This window comes from Triticum urartu, chromosome 5A (genome assembly GCF_056163025.1).
Source record: "Triticum urartu cultivar PI428250 chromosome 5A, HENAU_Tu73, whole genome shotgun sequence".
Taxonomy (NCBI): Eukaryota; Viridiplantae; Streptophyta; class Magnoliopsida; order Poales; family Poaceae; genus Triticum; species Triticum urartu.
Genome location: NC_141877.1, coordinates 165,640,698 through 165,658,533, shown reverse-complemented (window position 1 = coordinate 165,658,533; position 17,836 = coordinate 165,640,698).

Here is a 17,836-nt window from a genome sequence, read left to right as displayed (position 1 = left end):
TGGATCAAGAAGGAGGAGACGTTGCTGCTCCGTACGTGTGTTGAACGCAGAGGTGCCGTCCGTTCAGCGCTAGGATCATCGGTGATTTGGATCACGACGAGTTCGACTCCATCAACCCCGTTCTCTTGAACGCTTCCGCGTGCGATCTACAAGGGTATGTAGATCCACTCCTCCCTCGTTGCTAGATGACTCCATAGATTGATCTTGGTGATGCGTAGAAAATTTTGAATTTCTGCTACGTTCCCCAACAAAGCCATCCTTTAGCATATGTCGCACCAAACCCCCGACATTTGGCGCCCACCATGGGGCCTGGTGCACCGCCGTCCGGAGACCTGTTCTGGATGGGAACCCTTTTTCTCCCTGGCAAGCGCAGCGAGCCAGGCACGCCAGACGGAGTTTGCACCGACGCGCTAAGCGGCGTTGAGATCGCCTGGGCAGCTAGTTGCTTGGCCAAACTTGTCGGCGAGGTCCGCCTCTCCGACGAACCTGCATCCAACGCAGGCGCGGGCGGCCCCGAGAGCCTCCTCGTGGGCCTCCTCGATCAGCTCCACGTTTCCGGCGAGCCTGCCATAGACTTAGAGTCCGTAGGCTCCACCGACCCGATGCTGGTCGACTCCGACATCGTGTCGCTCGACGCGTTCCCCACCAATGTGGTGGTCTACGACGAACCTCTCCCTCGCGCGGAGAGCAACGGAAGCACCGTCACCGAGGTGCTCGTCATCAGTCATGACGAGCTCCCCGGCGGAGGAGCGCATGACTCACTCGGCGTGGCGCTACAAGACCTAACTGCGCCCATTCCGGAAGACGCTGACGCAGAGATGTTGGAGGCGCGCCGCCTTTAGCTCGTTGAAGGCGCGAAGAAGCTGGCCAGCATGAGGCGCTTGTCAGAAGCCTATCAGTGGGAGATGGATCGCGCCGTCGGCGGCTCGCCGGCCCGGGCGCGGCCCAGCCGCCTTGGCGCAGTCCAGCAGCGCGGCATAGCCATCGCCAACCTGTTTGGGGCAAGCCGCCCTGTGTATGCTACACCAGCGGAGAACATTCAAGCCGCCCAGGCTGCGGCGGATGAGCTGGACAATTTCGAGGGCGAAGAACGCCGCCTCATGATGGAGCGAGTCCAGCGGCTCCTCGACGTGGCCGCCGCGCAGAACGAGGCCGGCTGCCTCACGGAGGCACCACAGTGGCCAAACGACGACCTTCACCGAGATCAAGGCGCGACGTCTCGAACGCCGACTGGCGGCGCCTGAGGAAGAAGAGACAAGGAGCCGGCTGTCAGCCACAGTCGGACTCGCATTACCATAGAGCGCGACCGAGACGGCCGCCCGAGAGCAGTGGAACGACGGGACGATTGTCCGCCTCTCCCTCCCCACAAGGAGAGGTGAGTCTCCCCACTGCCTGTTGACCATCCGACTCTCGGCGACCGCCTTGGCCGCCGAGAGGGAGTTGGAGAGAATGACGCCCGCCACCGGATCGACCGACTTCACCGATCCTTAGCGTTGGAAGAAGAAGACGAGCTGGGTCCGCCTTGTTTCGGGCCCCGCATTCGGGACAAGCCCTTTCCTAGAGGGTTCACGCTCCCAAGAGACACGCCCAAGTATACCGGCTCCGTGAAGCCGGAAGACTGGCTAGTCGACTACTCCACGGCTGTCAGCATAGCAAACGGCAACAAGCGTGTCGCCGTAAAGTACGTTCCGCTCATGCTCCAGGGCACGGCCCGGACATGGCTGAACAGCCTAAAGCCCCACAGCATCAACAGCTGGGTCGACTTCACCGAAGCATTCGTCTGCAACTTCACCAGCACGTACAAGCGTCCTCCCAAGCCTCGTCAGCTCTCCTTGTGCGTGCAAGGCCCCGATGAGTCGACTCGCGATTACCTCACGCGTTGGGCCGAGCTTCGGAACTCCTATGAGGGCGTGCACGAGGTGCAAGCCATTGAGTACTTCACAGCCGGGTGCAGAGAAGGCACCCTCCTCAATCACAAGCTCCTCTACGACGAGCCAAAAACCCTCGACGAGCTTCTGATCATAGCGGACAAGTACGCCACGGCCGACTCCTCCATGAAGGTGGAGATTCAAATAAGCACAACTGGCAAAGTGGCCCCTCAAGCTCCAAGAACTCCGGCGACAGACGCCAACCGGCGACAATAGCAGGGCGACCACAAGTGCAAGGCCCCGCAACCGGCTTCCAGCAGCCGGCAGGTCGTGACCGTTGAAGCCCAGCAGCCGGATGAGCAGCCTCCGCCCAAGAGACAGAAAGGCGGCAAGCCAAACTGGTTGCCGGCCTTCTCCTATGAGCAGACCCTGGATGGACCTTGCAAGTTCCATAGCGGCGCGAAGCCATCGAATCACACCACCTAGAAGTGCCACTGGCTCACCAAGATCGCTAAGGGAGACGGCCTCCTGCCTCCCCCGCTTGCTGGGCAGCCACCTCCGCCTCCGCCCCAGCAGCCGGCTGTCAGGCCAGTCGGCGCAGTACAAGACGAATACCCTAAAGAGCATGGAGCCTACATGGTGTTTACCAATGTGGCTGATGATCGACGCAGCAGGCGGCTGCAGCGACAAGAGGTGAATGCAGTAGCATCGGAGACGCCAGAGTTCATGCACTGGTCCGAGAAGCCCATCAGCTGGAGCAGGGCTGACCACCCAGAAGTGATGCCGAGTCCGGGCTCCTATGCCTTGGTCCTGGACGCCACCTTTGCTACGGTCAGACGAGCCGTGCGTTTCTCGCGAGTTCTGATAGACGAAGGCAGCATCATCAATATCCTGTACAAGGACACCATGGAGAAGTTAGGAATCAAGCAAAGACAACTCCAGAACAGCCGGACTGTGTTCCACGGCATTGTTCCTGGGCTTTCATGCTCACCCATCGGCAAGATCCTGATGGACGTCCACTTTGGAGACAAAGATCACTTCCGTAGAGAGTCTGTTTGGTTTGAGGTGGTGGACCTCGAGAGCCCATACCATGCGCTACTTGGCCGACCCGCCTTGGCCAAGTTCATGGCGGTCCCCCACTACGCCTACCTCAAGATGAAGATGCCCAGTTCCAGGGGAATTCTGACTGTGGCCGGCGACTACCAGAAGTCGTCTGCTTGCGCGGCTGAGAGCAGTCGGCTGGCCGAGTCCCTGGTAATCGCGGCCGAGAAGCGGCTCCTTGAGCGAGTTGTGGCGATGGCCGGCAAGCAGCCAGAGGTATCGCCCAACCCGAAGGATTCGGAGGCTGAAGGTTCGTTCAAACCGGCCAAAGAGACAAAGAAGATACCCTTGGATCCGGAGCACCCAGAGAGGTATGCCGTCGTAGGTGCAAACCTCGACAGCAAATAGGAAGGCGAGCTCGTCGATTTCCTCCGTGAGAATGGGGACATCTTCGCATGGTCCCCCAAAGACATGCCAGGTGTACCGATGGAATTCGCCGAGCACAAGTTATATGTCCGATCTGATGCAAAGCCGGTCAGGCAGCCCCTGCGCCGCCTATCAGAAGGGAAGAGAAGAGTTGTCGGAGAAGAGATAGCCCGACTCCTAGCAGCCGGCTTCATCATGGAAGTGTTCTTTCCAGAATGGCTAGCAAATCCGGTCCTGGTACTGAAGAAGAACAAGCAGTGGCGAATGTGTATTGACTACACGAGCCTCAACAAGGCCTGCCCCAAGGACCCATTTGCTCTACCAAGAATCGATCAGGTGATAGACTCCATAGCCGGATGCGAGCTGTTGAGTTTTTTGGATGCATACTTAGGATATCACCAGATCAAGCTGAACCCGGCTGACAGACTGAAGACCGCCTTCATCACACCGTTTGGAGCCTTCTGCTACCTCACCATGACGTTCGTCTTAAGGAATGCCGGCGCCACCTTTCAGCGTTGCATGCAGAAGTGCCTCCTCAAGCAGCTCGGCAGGAACGCCCACGTCTACGTAGACGACGTGGTGGTGAAGACGGAAAAGCGCGGAACGCTGCTGGAAGACCTCAAGGAGACCTTTGAGAACCTACATCGATTCCAGATCAAGCTCAATCCCGAGAAGTGTGTCTTCGGAGTACCAGTCGGCCAGCTCCTTGGCTTCCTGGTGTCTGAACGCGGCATAGAATAAAACCCAGTAAAGATCAAGGACATTGAGAGAATGGAGGTACCCAGCCGACTGCTAGATGTGCAAAGGTTCACCGGCTGCTTGGCGTCCATCAGTCGATTCATCAGTCGGCTGGGCGAGAAAGCTCTCCCCTTATACCAACTCATGAAGAAGACCACTTTTTTCGAGTGGAACCATAAGGCAGACGAAGCTTTTCTCCAGCTGAAGAAGATGCTGACTACTCCACCCGTCCTGGCGGCTCCGACCCCCAAGGAACCTATGCTCCTGTACATCGCCGCCACCAGCCGGGTGGTCAGCACAGTCATTGTAGTAGAACGCAAGGAGGAAGGCAAGGCACTATCTATCCAGAGACCGGTATATTACCTGAGCAAAGTACTGTCGACCTCCAAGTAGAACTACCCCCACTACCAGAAGATGTGCTATGGTGTACACTTTACTGCCAAGAAATTGAAGCCTTACTTTCAAGAGCATCCAATCATGGTGGTCTGCACGGCCCCACTTGCCGAGATCATTGGTAGCCGAGATGCTTCTGGCCGAGTGGCCAAGTGGGCCATAGAGCTGGCTCCCTACACCATCCACTACCAGCCCCGCACCGCTATCAAGTCACAAGCATTGGCCGACTTTCTCGTCGACTGGGCCGAGACCCAGTACCTACCTCCAGCGCCTGACTCCACCCATTGGCGGATGCATTTCGACGGCTCCAAGATGCGCATCGGCTTGGGAGCCGGCGTCGTCCTCACCTCTCCCAAAGGCGACAAGCTCAAATACGCACTGAAAATCCACTTTGCCGCCTCAAACAATGTCGCCGAGTATGAGGCGCTCATTCACGGGCTCCGGCTTGCCAAAGAACTTGGCATTCGCCGGATCTTGTGTTATGGCGACTCGGACTTAGTGGTCCAGCAGTCATCTGGCGACTGGGACACAAAAGATGCAAACATGGCGAGTTAACGTTTCCTCGTGCAGCAACTCAGCGGGTATTTTGAAGGGTGCGAGTTCCTCCACATGCCAAGAAACGACAACGACCAAGCAGACGCCTTGGCACGAATCGGCTCTACCCGCCAAGCAATACCATCCGGCGTCGCCCTCCAACGCCTCCTCAAGCCGTCTATCAAGCCTTCACCAGAATCAGACTCCATTTTTGTGCCGACTCCTCCCGAAGACGTCGGAACCGACTCCACAGCCCCGGCAGTCGGTACGGGGATTTCGGCAGATGGCTCCAAAGCCGCCACAGTCGAACCCGGCCCGGGGACTGCGGCAGCGGACTTGAAGACTCCAGAACTCGACCCAAGGGCCGCGCCAGTCGGCCTGGGGACTTCATTAACCCAGCAAGCGGTTGTAGACTCCAACCCGCTGCCTCCCAGCCCAACCGCCCTCGTTCAAGTCACAGTTCTGGCAGTCGAAGAAGTAGCAGCACCCTCATGGGCCCAGCCCATCCTCAAATTCCTGGTGAGCAAAGAGCTGCCAACTGATGAGACCTCAGCTCGGCAAGTACAACGCCGGGCGGCAGCCTACACCATAGTCAACAGAGAGCTGGTCAGGCGCAGTGTCACTGGTGTCTACCAGCGCTGCGTAGAGCCAGAGCAAGGCCAAGCAATTCTCAAAGACATCCATCAAGGCGAGTGCGGCCACCATGCGGCTTCAAGAGCGCTCGTCGCAAAAGCCTTTCGACACGGTTTCTTCTGGCCGACTGCCCTAGAAGAGGCCAAGCAGTTAGTCCAAAAATGCAAAGGGTGCCAGAAGTTCAGCTCCAAGCCGCACCAGCCTGCTTCTGCACTCAAGACCATCCCCATTGCCTGGCCTTTCGCAGTTTGGAGTCTAGACATGGTGGGACCATTCAAGACAGCACGAGGTGGCTTAACTCACTTACTCGTCGTAGTGGACAAGTTCACCAAGTGGATAGAAGCGAAGCCAATCAAGAAGCTGAACGGCCCGACTGCCGTAACTTTCATCACCGATAACACAATTCGGTACGGCATACCACACATCATCATCACCGACAACGGCACAAATTTTGCCAAAGGCGCCTTGGCCCGTTTTTGCGCAACAGAGGGCATCCGACTGGACCTAGCATCCGTCGCCCATCCACAGTCAAACGGCCAGGTGGAGCGAGCAAACGGCCACATCCTGTCCGGCATCAAACCACGGCTGATCGAGCCTCTCGAGCGCTTGGCTGGCTGCTGGCTCGATGAGCTACCAGCCGTCCTCTGGAGTCTGCGCACGACTCCAAACAAGTCAACCGGCTTCACGCCTTTCTTCCTCGTCTACGGTGCTAAAGCCGTCATCCCAACGGACATAGAGTTCAACTCCCCATGAGTCACCATGTACACCGAGGAGGAAGCAGAAGAAGCATGACAAGACGGCGTCGATCTGCTGGAAGAGGGCCGGCTGTTGGCACTCAGCCGGTCCAGCATCTACCAACAGAGCCTACGCCGATACCACAATAGGAAGGTCAGGCCAAGATCTTTCCAAGAAGGCGACCTTGTGCTCCGGCTGATCCAGCGAACAGCCGGCCAGCACAAGCTGTCGGTGCCTTGGGAAGGCCCTTTCATCATTAGCAAAGTACTGGGCAACGACTCCTACTACCTGATTGACGCTCAGAAGCCCCGATCACGCAAGAGGGACGACTCTGGCAAGGAGACAGAGCGGCCATGGAATGCAAATCTCCTCCGAAGATTTTACAGTTGATGCAGTATGTACCACGCTACCTTTTGTATTAAAGTACCAAGACTTTGGCCCCCCCCGAGACGAGCTCGGGGACTGCCCTCTTTTGTCTGTATGATAACAATTATGCCTGCAAGTATGTTACTCCTTTTTATGCCGTTTGGCACCGGGCTCGACAAGTCGGCCCGGGGACTTGCCGCCTTGCACTATGAAATGCTTCCTGGAGTCGGACAAGTAGTGTGTAAATGCCTAAACCGTCTCCTGTCAGAAGCCGCAGCTCGCAGAGCGACTGTACGGTGGGCAGAAGTAAGGTAGAATGGGCATTCGCATGAAAAATGGCTAAGGACTCAAAGCATAAAACATAGCTCAAGACGGCTTCCAGCCTTTTTTGCAAATCGACTCTCGAGTAGTCAGATTGCCGCCTCCTATTCAACTTGCTCAAAAACTCTTAAAAACGGCTAAGTACTTGCCTTCCCAAAGTAGCGAAGCATTTGATCCAGCGGCAGTCCGCAGAGTGGCTGTCCGATTGGCAAGGCAGGCAACTAAGAGAAAGCAGCAAAGGAAAAAAGCCAAAAGAGCAATGAGCAAGAAAAGATAGAACTCGGATAAATATATTTACATAGCATAGGCCCTTGGCCGAATCTTCGAGCAAAAGTTCAAAATACACCCCGCGGGTGGAATTGTGCGAATTAACAAGTTCTTCAAAGACTACTGAAGCAAATAAAATAAAGGTAAAGCGGCAGCTTAGGAAGCAGCTGACGGATTCGGAGGGTCGGACGAGGCGGCAACATCAGGCGTCGGGGCGGCCGGCTGGCTAGTCTCGGCTTGATCGCCTCCGGCGGCAGTCGGGTCGGTCGCACGCGGCTCGTTGCTGGAGGCGCGGTCGAGCTGAGGCTGGCCGTCTGCTCCGTCTTCTGGTGCCTCCGTATCGCCTCCATCCTCCGCCTCGCCTTCCTCCTCGACGCTGGAGCCAATCACCTCCGCCGAGTCCTCGCCGTAGTCTGGGTTCATCCCAAACCACTCCGGCGGTACCTCCTCGCCGTCTTCAGACCGCTCGGGGACGAAGATGCTGGTGTCGGTGTACTCGGTGATCGCCGCAGCACACTTGACGAGGGCGTCTTCTGCAGCTGCCAGCTCCGGCTGGGCCTCCGACCGAAGCGTGGCCAGCCGGTCTAGATCCATCCCTAGATACCACGCCTTGACGAACTCCAAGGCCCGGCACGCTCCAGCTCGGGCCGAAGAACCCTTCCAGGCCTCAAGACGACCAGCCGCGACCTCTAGCCAGTCGGCCGTCAGGCTGGGGGTGCACGGAGCCTGCATGTCCAGCCACAAGGCACCAATCACCTGGGCACCGACACGCTGAAGCCGGCGCAGCATCCGGTGAGTCGGCCAAAGGCGAGCCTCGATGCTCAGGATGTGCTCGTCAAGGGTTCGGGGGGCATCGGCGGCGCTCTCTGCGCCCTCCGCCCTCCGACCTTCACGATCAGCCTCGATGGCTTGGATGGCGGCCTGCGAGTGCCCAGGAAAGAAGTCTGCCAAGATGGAAGAAACGAAGAAGCAAGTCAAAAACCAGGAGTCGGCATGACTTATAATCGGCAGCTCGAAGAAAGAAAGTAAAGAAACTCACCATCAACGATGTCTTCAATCTCATGGAAGCCGGAGGCCAGCATTGCCTCCTTGTCAGACCAGGAGGAGCGCTCGCTCACGAACTCGGCCAGGAGGGCGGTCTCCGTCTCTTTCGCCTCCCTCTGCGTCTTCACAAGCAGCTCCTTCTGCTCTGCCAATTGAGTGGCCAGCAGATCGCGCTCCGTGGCGAGCTTGCTGCACTCCCCCCTTTGGCGCGCAATGCGGAGTTGGCTTCGCTCAGCTGCTGTTGAAGAGCAGCATTGGCTCCTAAAAAGAAGAAAGAAGGTGTTAAGTCATCAATAAAGAAGATCACCGGGGAGATCCGGCTCGACTGCTCAGCAGTCAGCCCGAATCTCAGGGACCACAACCCGCGGGTGCGCCAGCGCGCCCCCGCAAAGAAGGAAAAGGACTTACTCCGGCTCTCCGACAAATCGGCGGTCCGCTTGCCCAGCTTTTCAACATTACGGTTGAAGGCAGTGACACGGAGGTTGTGGTAATCCTGCGTCAAGCATTTCAGACAAAAAATTAATACCCAGAGTTCATCAATTGGAGTTCCGGGCCGCCTGCTCAGCAGCCAGCCCGAAACTCGGGGACTACACCCAGTGGGTGCACTGGTGCGCCCCCACAGAGAGGAACAAGGAAACAAGGACCAAAGGAGAAAACATACCTGGATGGCCGCCCGCGACGCCAGGTACGCCTTGGTGCAATTCTGGAGAGCGTCGCCCTCGGCACGAAGCTTCGCCTGGACGTCCAGAAGCGCCCGGTTCAGCGGCCCTGTGCCGCCTCCTCGCACCCACCCAATAGGTGCGGCGCTCGTCGCTTCGGCGTCTAGGATCGCCGAGCTGGCGGTGCCGGCCTCCAGGGGGCGGGGTGCCGAAGTCGCCTTCTCCAGACGGCGGCCCATCGGCGAGCCGACTTGGAGGAGTAACCTCGCCATGGCCTCGTCTTCGGTCGGCGGCACCGGAGGGTCCGCTGGGTGCTTGCCTTGCGCTCCCTCAGGCGGCGGCGGAGGCGGCGGCGGAACGATCACGTCCGGCGTAGAGGGGTCGCCGCCTTCCCTCTCCACGGTGGGGTTCTCACCGCCGGCTTCCCCAGTCTGCCCCGTGAACTCCGGAGGCGGTGGCGCAGAGTTCAACGGGGTGACGAACACCGCCGATTGGCCGCGTGCGGCCTCCTCAGCCTGCCGCTTTGTCGCGGCGGCGGCTTTGGCCTCCGCCTTCTCCAGGCGAACGGCCTCTTCTTCGTTGCGCTTCTCCTGCGCATTCCGCTCTGTCGCCTCCCGGAGGTCAGCAGCGGGGTCAATCCGCCGAGTGGTGGCGGACGTCTCCGCTGACCCCATGACGGAGGCGGCGATGACCCTCTCAAGAGTGAGGCGAGCCCTGAAGCAAGGGGAGCAAGCAAAGACTCAGACAAAGCCACAAAGAAGAATAAAGCATTAAGACAGAATACTCACACGAGACCAATGGCGGCTTCTTCACTTCCTTACGGAAGCGGATGGCCTTCGCAGCTGCCTCGTCCCGCCGGGTCGCCGCAGCCGAACCCTTGGGCTTCTTCGGCCGACTGCCGAACAAGGTCGGCACAACCCTGCGCTTCTTCCCGCCGCCTAGAGCACCCGGCGCGGCAGAAGAGCCCGCGCTAGGCTGACTGGCTCCTGGCCGATGGCGGGGGGCGACTTCTCCCTCGGCGTCGTCGTCGGGCCAGTCGGCGAAAGTGGCCGAAGCCCTGAAGTCGCCTGCTGCTCCTCCTCCTCCCTCGGTGTCGTCCTCCAGAGACGCTGCCCCCAGATCGGGGTCGTCGACGTCGCTCTCCGCCCGGTCGGCGAGGAACTCGCGGGCCGGCCCCGAGGTGCCGGCAGGCGGGTGGATGAGGGGATTCTGACCGAAGCCGACTGGTCAAAACAAACTCGGCAAGAAAAAAGACAATCCACAGAAAGAAAGGAAAGGTAACTCACCACAGGCGGGGGGTTGGCACGGGAGTACGGCTCCTTGCCGAACCGCCAATCCTCCAGGAGCTTGCTGTCCGAGAGGTAGTTCACCATGAAGGCCACCTCCTCATGAGGCATGTCCTTGGTGCACATCCGACTTGGGTCGCGGTGCCCACTCATTTGGCATATCATATGGGGGCGGCCTTGGAGCGGGAGAACTCGGCGCGCCACGAAGGGGGCCAGCAGGTCTGGACCAGTCAAGCCCTCCGACTGCGTCAGCACTCAGAGTCGCGCGATGGCGCCGGCTCCCGCGGGCGTCAGCGACTTGGCCCGGTACGACCAGTTGGGCAGTCTCCTAGCCGGCGGGCCGGCTTCGAAAGCCGGCAGGTTGACCTAGTCGTCCCTCATGGAGACGCTCCTGACATAGAAGTACGATCTCTGCCACATCCTCACCGACTTTATCAGCGAGATGGAGGGGAAGGGGTTGTCGGCCCCCGACCTTCGCACGGCGAGGAAAGCGCCGCATTGAGCCGGCACGCCTGCAGCCTGGGTGCCGAGCTTGGAGAAGAAGAACTCCCCCCAGAGCTCGAGGGTGGGGAGGACTCCGAGGAAGCCTTCGCACAAGGCCACGAAGGCGGACATCAGCACCACTGTGTTGGGGGTGAGGTGGTGCGGCTGGAGGCCGTAGAACTCTAGGAAGGATCGGAAGAAACTGCTCGCCGGCAGCCCCAACCCGTGCAAGCAGTGCGAGCGGAAGATGACCCGCTCGCCCTCCTGCGGCGCGGGGGAAATCTCACCCTTAGGCGCAAGACACACCCGCACGTGATCCTCGCCGGGGAGCCGACGAGTCCGGCGGAGGAACTCGATATGGTCGTCGTGAACTTCGGAGCCGTCCCAGGTGCCGGAGCACACTGGGGGAGGCGCGGCGGCAGAGGAAGAGCTCATCGCGAGCTGATCGCCGCGGCGTTCGTCGGAGCTTGGGCGCGCGGCGGAGCGAAGAAGAAGAAGAAGGAGGAGAGCGAGGAGCAATGAGAAGGAAGAGAGCGAGGAGTGGTGGGAAGGAGGAGCGCACGTGCCCCCCTCTTTCCCCTACTTATAGCCTCGTGGGCTGCAAAGCCGAGGGGGCGGTCGTGGGATTTACTGCGCCCATGGCTCCATGACCCCCACGTTCCACGACAAAGTTACTGCGCGCAGTAACTCCACGAGAATCCCAACCGTCCACCGGGGCCGCGGCGGATCCGCTCGGGCGCCGAGGCACAGTAGTGGCGGGCCCCGCCTATGGGTCTGTCCCGTCGCACGCGTAGGCTGGCAGAATGGCCCAGCCACGTGTCATCGCATGACAGGCCTATAACGGGCGGCGGCCTGGAGGCTTAGCTAGCACGCTACTTGGATCCCGCCGCGACTTTCGAAATATTGTGCGAGTCGGAATTGAGCGAGTCCGAGTTGAGCGAGTCCGACTCCTTCTAGTCAGCCCGGCAGAAGTCCATCCAAGACCATGTGTTGAGCACCCGGAAGGAGAAACTGCTGAGGCTTCTCGGCCGATCGTCCGCGGCGCCTCATCAGCTTCGGGGAGTACTGTCGGAGTAATGGGCCACGGGTAGGCCAACCCGAGCCCCAGAACCTTTCAAGACATCAGGGCAGGCTGCGCCCCTCAAGACCCCAGGACGAAGAGCCGCCTTCAAGAAGTCAACGGCAAGACGGCCGACTGACCACTCACGGCCGAGACCTAGGGACGACCGTAGGGTAAGCCGACTCCTGACTGACGACTTCCGGAGAAGCCGGCTTTGGGGAGTCGGCCTGCGACTCCAACAAACCCCATGACCTCATCAAGGGGGACGGGGCAGGGGAGTGGCTACAGTGAAGCCCACTCCCACCCCTTACCAAGGGCGGGCATGGCCACAGCACGCCGTACCCCGGAAGATCTCCGTGCGGCGTGGCACTGTTGCCATGCCGGCCCTGACATCAGCACCACAGGACCGAATATTGCACCCACGACGGCTTGTCTGTACGGCTCAGAGGCAGCGGGTCCCACTAGTCGGTGAGACCCTAGGAGACGGCAAGATGACCACCAGTCGGACCCGTTGGGAGTCGGCCCGGGGGAGTCGGCTGAGCCCTCCCCCGGGGCCCACGCACCATTAATCAAGATGTGATGGAGAGTGGCAATAGTGATCGCCCGCCAGGCGGCGGGGCTGTTGCCACGACCCCATGATCAAGCCCGCATCATCAGAAGAACGGCTACAGTAATCAGCAGCCGGCAAGACCCGCCCGCGGCGGACGCGGCCTGTCGGCTCCGTACCAGGCCAGTCAGCGGGGCCCGCCAGTCGGCGGGCCCCAGCGGCCACCGGGGAAGACAGAGGCCAGAGGCGCTAACGGCGTGGGCCCGCATCCCGCCAGATTACCATTGTACCCCTGGGGGGTAGGCCTATATAAACCCCCCAGGGCAACCATGCAAAGTGTTGGAACCCATTAGCTCTAGGCCAGATCATATAGAAGGGAGAGAGCTAGCCTTGCCCTCTCCTACCTCCAGGAAATAGCTCAAGGAGCAACCGTGTAAACACTTTGCCATAGTGATCATGCGGAGACCCCGCAGAGCAGCAGTAGGGGTATTATCTCCCCGGAGAGCCCTGAAGCTGGGTAAGATTCTTGCCGGCGTGCATGCCTTCGACTCATCCCGTTTCCAGGCACCGGCGACGTTCTACTCACCCCCACCATGATAAGCCATCCTTTGGCATATGTCGCACCAAACCGCTGACAACCGAGAAGGCCGCTTTAGCAAAGAAAGCCGAAGACGCAAAAGCAGCCCTTAAACCGGTGGTTGAGGAACTGATCGGTTTAAAGTGGCAAATAAACGCTATGACCTCTGCTATATTTGGTAAGTGCCCTCATCTGATATGTTTCAAGTCCCCTTTACCTAATCAGTTACCGGTTTACTAATGCTCGCAATGTCACAGGGACCCGCATTACCCATCTGGGCTCCGATATGCGGATGAAGCTGAAGGCTGCCTATACTTTGATAGAGCAGCTATATTCCGGATCCCAACGAGCTATTTGCACTGCTGCTTATAACAGTCCTCCTCCGACTTTGATAAAGGAAACCATCGAGAAGTTGTCAATGTTGCCCGCCCAGTTGGATGAACTTAAGAAATCAGCTGCAAGGTCAGGTGCGCTGACTGCGCTAGTCCAGGCCAAGGCATGGATTCCAGATCTTGAACCGGCAGATATCAGCCAAGGCTATCCCGGTGTGAAGGAAGACGATTCAGAATTTAATAATGATGATCTCCGAAGGCTGACAAGGGAAATGCGGCCTATAGCAAGCAAATTGGAGGATGAAATAGATCTGTCTCATTATCAGCCGGTTTATGATGTTGATCAGAAAAGATATCTTGCACTGACACATGATGTAGAGGATCTTGTTCCGCCAATTCATAAGCACACTTATGCCCCTCACATTGATCCTTCCCCCCTTATAAGTGAAGAAGCTGTGTTCCAAGCTTTAACCGAAATCGATTGGACAACAATTGATTTCCAGCCACTGGGTAGAGAGGAGGAGGATGCACCAACTCAAGATGATCCGCAATCTTCAAGTCATCCTGGTGATGAATCCTGAACCGGAGGCCGGTTCAGCCCGTCGTAGCCTACCCTTCTTGCTGAAACAATTATCCTGTGTGGGCATAAAAACGCCTTGTAATAGGCTAGTTCAAACACTTTGTCTGTTATGCCATCGAGCATATTTATGTTGCTGGATACTGATAACTCGCCATGCTTTTGGGATTGTTATTATATGCATAATCCGCAGTGGCTGTATGTTAACTTGTTCCTGCATACAAGAGATTGAAAAAGGGTCCTGGCGGTTTACCACTGGATGGGTCATGATGCCCAAATATAGAACCTGGATGTAGGACCAAGGCTATTTATAACATAGAAAATACTTGTTACCTCGTTCTTTTCACCCATGGCTGTGTAAAAAAGAGGTGATAACACCAAGCTGGAGTATAGATGACTCCTTCTAGATTTACCGGTTTATAATAAAACCGTACCGGGTTATGATAAACACCGGTTTAACCATATAATACTGGTGACTTGTAGTCAAAACCAGACCAGAACAGAAAAAGCTGGATTATAGTTGATCATGTACTAACAATTTAGCATTGTAAGTCACGCCGGGTTATAATAAATGCCGGTTTATCAGAAAACACTTATGAATTTTATAAAAAGAAAAGAAAACTTTGCAAACAATACAAAAAAGAATATACGAGGCTTTTCATGGGCTGCCAGGCCCTACATCGAGGCTTTTCATGGGCTGCCAGGCCACTGAGTTAAACCATTTTTCAAAGCCTTTTAAGATGGACCTCAATCTTTAACCAATCATCGTTTTAATTTTGACAAGTTCAGGGTCTATGAGATTGACTTATCAAACGTTCGATGGGTCATACCAGTTTTACCTGGACGGAGTGGCTTACTTAAAGAGGCAGGATAACCCGGGGTTTTAGGTGAATACACCTGGCTTCCAAGCCTGGCTTGATAGCCTATTGCAAAGGTGCAGACTCTTTGTTCTTTGAGAAGCAAAGAGCCCCTAAGCAACATGTGAGCTGTGCTCGGTGGGTGCCTATGTTTGAGTTGTGCTGGTGCAACACTCTCTTTGGCCCCGCATAATTTCCTTTTGGCGTTAAGCCTATCAAGAGGTCTAGCTATGGTGTAAATACAACCAAGCCCCCTAGTGATTTCCCTTTGGCTTCAAGCTGAGGTGTAGCTCAGGTTCAGATACGACCAAGACCCCTAGTGATTTCATATGTGTGGCTAGACAAGCCAGATCAGCAGGACTCCACTTTTATGAATAGGAGCCCTTATGTGAACATACTGGATGTAAAGACCACAGAGACCCCGCTTTAGCTGAGGGTCCAGTTTATTATATTGATCATAATATATATACATTGTCATAATTATGTACATAAAAAGAGCCTATGGCTTAAGTATAGTAAGGCCGAAGATGAGTTATATTCCACGGCCACTTGGTATCCTCCTCCGATTTACGTGAGTCTTTGTGCTATCGAACATCAATAAGGTAGTATGATCCATTGTGTAAATTTTTGCTGACCAAAAAAGGCCCTTCCCAAGGCGGGGATAACTTGTGCATATCAGTCTGATCCTGGATGAGCCGGAGCACCAGATCGCCTTCTTGAAAAGTCTTGGTTTTAACCCGGTGGCTGTGATAACATTGCAGATCTTGTTGGTAAATCACCGAATGTGCTGCCGCAAGATCACGTTCCTCATCTAACAGGTCCAGTGAGTCTTGACGTGCTTTTTCATTATCAGCTTCAACATAAGCCGCCACACGGGGCGAGTCATGACGTATGTCACTAGGAAGAACTGCCTCTGCTCCGTAAACCATGAAGAAAGGCGTGTAACCCATAGATCTGTTTGGTGTGGTGTTGATACTCGATAACACAGAAGGTAACTCCTCCACCCAACAACCCGGCGTTCGCTTTAAAGGAACCATAAGCCGGGGTTTGATACCTCTCAAAATTTCTTGAATGGCCCGTTCTACTTGACCATTAGATTGGGGGTGAGCCACTGATGACACATCAAGCCGGATGTGCTCACGTTGACAAAATTCTTCCATAGCACCCTTGGACAGATTAGTACCATTATCAGTGATAATGCTGTGTGGAAAACCAAACCAGAATATCACCTTTTTGATGAATTGAACCGCCATGGTCGCATCACACTTACTGACTGGCTCCGCCTCTACCCACTTGGTAAACTTATCAACCACCACCAGCAGGTGGGTCTTCTTGTCCTTGGACCTCTTAAAAGGTCCAACCATATCGAGCCCCCAAGTTGCAAACGGCCAAGTTATTGGGATCATTCTCAATTCTTGGGCCGGAACATGAGCACGGCGTGCAAACTTTTGACAACCATCACACCACTTTACCAAATCCTCAGCATCAGCATGAGCCGTCAACCAATAGAAGCCATGACGAAAAGCCTTAGACACCAAGGATTTTGAACCGGCGTGGTGACCACAATCTCCCTCGTGGATCTCACGCAAAATCTCACAACCTTCTTGAGGAGAGACACAACGTTGAAATGCTCCTGTGACGCTACAATGATGTAGCTCCCCATTAACAATGGTCATTGACTTGGATCACCGGATTGTCTGCCGGGCCAAGGTTTCGTCGTCTGGCAACTCGCCCCGGTTCATGTATGCCAGGTACGGGACCGTCCAATCCGGAATAACATGAAGAGCCGCCACCAATTGAGCCTCCGGGTCGGGCACAGCCAAATCCTCCTCCGTAGGTATCTTCACTAACGGATTATGCAGTACATCAAGGAAGGTATTGGATGGTACCAGTTTACGTTGAGAGCCTAAGCGACTTAAAGCGTCTGCTGCTTCATTCTTCCACCGGTCTATATGGTCCACTTGATAACCTTTGAAGTGACCAGCTACTGCATCCACCTCTCGTCTATATGCTGCCATAAGTGGATCCTTGGAATCCCAAGTGCCAAATACTTGCTGAGCCACCAGGTCCAAGTCACCAAAGCACTTAACCCGGCTTAAGTTCATTTCCTTAGCTATTCGAAGACCATGGAGCAAGGCCTCATACTCAGTTGTATTGTTAGTACAAGGGAACATTAAACGGAGAACATAACAAAACTTATCACCTCGTGGGGAAGTTAATATGACTCCAGCCCCCGAGCCCTCCAATTGCCTAGACCCATCAAAGTGAATAGTCCAATAAGTGTTGTCTGGCTTTTCCTCCGGTGCTTGCGATTCTGTCCAATCATCGATGAAGTCCACAAGTGCTTGGGATTTGATTGCTGTGCGAGGTGTATATTTTAGCCCATGAGGTCCAAGCTCAATAGCCCACTTAGCAATCCGGCCAGTTGCTTCTCTGTTTTGGATGATATCTCCCAGGGGGGCTGAACTGACTACTGTGATAGGATGACCCTAAAAATAATGCTTGAGCTTCTGGCTTGCCATAAAAACTCCATACACCAGTTTCTGCCAATGTGGGTATCTCTGTTTGGACTCGATAAGCACCTTGCTAATATAATAAACCGCCCGTTGAACCGGGCATTCTTTCCCAGCCTCCTTGTGCTCCACAACAATAGCCACACTAATGGCTTGGGCATTAGCAGCCACATATAGCAATAAGGGATCCTTATCAACCGGAGCCGCAAGGACAGGTGGCTCGGCTAACTGTCTTTTCAGATCAGCAAGTGCTTCATCAGCAGCATCACTCCAGATGAAGTGATCCATTTCTTTAACATCTGATACAAAGGGATAGCCTTCTCTCCAAGGCGACTGATAAACCGGCTTAAGGCTGCAATCCTGCCCGCCAAACATTGAACGTCGTTAATGCACGCCAGTTTAGCCAGAGATGTGATAGCCATGATCTTCTCCGGAGTAGCTTCAATCCCCCTTTTAGACACCAGAACACCTAAAAGCTTGCCTGCCGATACACCAAAGACACATTTGGCCAGATTAAGCATCATCTTATAAACCCGGAGGTTATCAAAAGTTTCCCTCAAGTCACCTATCAATGTCTCC